Genomic DNA, 2447 nt, shown 5'->3' with positions numbered 1-2447 from the left:
CCTCCTGTTCATTTAGGTTTAGTGTTGTTGGAGTAACTATACAATGTAAGTTGATCCAGCCTAACGTTTTCTGCCTGTACAGCCATTCACCTCTGTTTCTAAACGTCACTGGGGTGTTTGAATGACACATCCAAAGTGGAATTAATAACTTCACCATGACTAAAGGCGAATATTCTTTTTTACCCCTACAATAGACAGCAACCATCACCACACACACACACACACGATAACGATCACACTATACACACACGACGGATTACTAACACCACTTATACACTACTGACATGGATTTAGTCACTGTAGATATGTGGTAGTGGTTGGAGTTAGGGGCCTTTGAGGAGCCACAGTGTGTTGTGAAATCTGTCAATGTATTGTAATGTTTTAAAATTGAGTAGAACTGCATTAAAACCCAGGATCCATAATAAATACTTAAGGTGCCCTCTTTGCGAGGAATGGAAAACTTCCTTGGGTATCTTTTGTGGCTTGAATTGTGCTTGACAAATTCACAGCTCAACTGAGGTGACTTACATAAGGTTGTGTTTGCGGTGTGGGGGTACAGGAGCATGAGACAGTCATTTTCATAAAATCGCTGTTAAACACTAATTACTGCACTTTGCAACTCATTCTGTGACTTGTTAACAATTTGTCTTGCTTGAAAAATGTTTGACTTCCTGACTCTATTGTAGGCTTTGTCCATAAAACAAAAGGGGTTGAATAATTATTGACTCAAGATTGATCCATTTAAATTCAGCTTACAGCCTTAAAAGCAAAATGTGGGAAGTCTCAGGGGTCGTGAATTCTTTCTGAATGTGCTGTAGTGTGTATTGGTTATTAGCAAGCGACACAGCTCCTCTCTTGCACAAAAGAACATCACTACCAATGCAGACCAACCTGGACCAATAGAGGTTTCAAGATAAAGACAAATTCTAGGAAGACTTAAACAATGAGACCAACCCATTGCGGCCAATAGAGGTCAAGATAAAGGGACAATTCTATGAAGACTTAAAAACCAATGAGACAACTCTGAACAATCAGAGGTTCAAAATAAAGAACAAATTCTAGAAGATTCTTAAACAATTTGGTAACATTACTCGCAAAAGAGAATAGTACCAATTATAGAGGCTACACACAGAACTGAGACAGCACATCTGAAACGCTAGGCGCCCAAATAAAGACAATTTAGTAAGTCTTAAACTGCCGCACGTGAACTGAGTGCAATAGAGCAATTGTCTGAGATGTTACAAGTCTCGACAAGAGGTTTCCTTAACTACCAACGGCACATCACTAGGCACCTTTTGTTTTCTGCAGGCCTGAGCTTTGAGGCAGACGGGAAGAGTTTATAGAAACTTTTAACTTTGGATTTCACTTGATTGTTTGGACAATAAGAAAAGAATTCGTTTTCATCATTATGTGAGAGGTCATTCTCTATGTACTGATATGAGTCTACATGTACAGTATGTCCACATACTAAAACATATGATTGGTTTCTTGTTTATCTGTCATTAACTGGTAATAAAACATTTGTTCACCCCCCCAAAAAATMGAGTTCCTGTTCTCCTCACCCTTTAGGGTCCAGTAGYTCSCGAACCTTCTCGTTGTAGATCTCCATAAAGGAGACCTCTACAGTGAAGCTCTCTCCCTCCCTCTGCTCCAGTAGGGTCCGGTCAAACAGAGAGCTGCACAGCCGCGGGATCAGACCCGGCTGCTCTGACGAACCCATCATGGTGTACGACTTCCCTGAGCCTAGGGAAAGGGGGCACACAGCCAATCCAAATCAGAGGATCAGGAGGGCTCAGCCAATCAAATCACTGGATCAGTAAGGCTCAGCCAATCAAATCACTGGATCACTAAGACTCAGCCAATCAAATCTAAACAGGTGAGGCACTGCCAATTTAGTCACAGGGCCAAAAAAAAGGTTTTGTTTTTGTTTGAGGTAACAAATAAATATTTGGATTACAAGTGTGTTTAAACTGAGTCACCGTGTGTGTTATTGAATGCCTGGTCACTAGTCTGGTACCAACCTGTCTGTCTGTCTGGGTCACTAGTCTGGTACCACCCTGTCTGTCTGTCTGTCTGGGTCACTAGTCTGGTACCAACCTGTCTGTCTGTCTGTCTATCTGTCTGGGTCACTCGTCTGGTACCACCCTGTCTGTCTGTCTGTCTGGGTCACTAGTCTGATACCAACCTGTCTGTCTGTCTATCTGTCTGGGTCACTCGTCTGGTACCAACCTGTCTGTCCATAGGCAAAGATACAGGCGTTATAGCCCAAGAAGGCATTGTCCAGAAGACTCTCTCCAAGGCACTGGAACACAACGTCTTGACCTGACACACCACAGACAGAAACACAAACACACACACAGACGGACACACACACACACAGACGGAGACACACACACACACAGACAGAAACACACATTACATTTCAATTGAATTGCATTAGAATATGA

The 2447-nt window shown here is 42.3% G+C and overlaps 1 pseudogene; it reads right to left on the bottom strand.

Moving 5' to 3' along the window:
* LOC111972886 (kinesin-like protein KIF13B) overlaps positions 1–2447 on the bottom strand; it is an 86943-nt pseudogene that overhangs the window by 76300 nt on the left and 8196 nt on the right.

Source organism: Salvelinus sp. IW2-2015, linkage group LG14, assembly GCF_002910315.2.
Source record: "Salvelinus sp. IW2-2015 linkage group LG14, ASM291031v2, whole genome shotgun sequence".
Classification (NCBI taxonomy): Eukaryota; Metazoa; Chordata; class Actinopteri; order Salmoniformes; family Salmonidae; genus Salvelinus; species Salvelinus sp. IW2-2015.
This window is presented reverse-complemented; position numbering and strand designations above follow the sequence as displayed.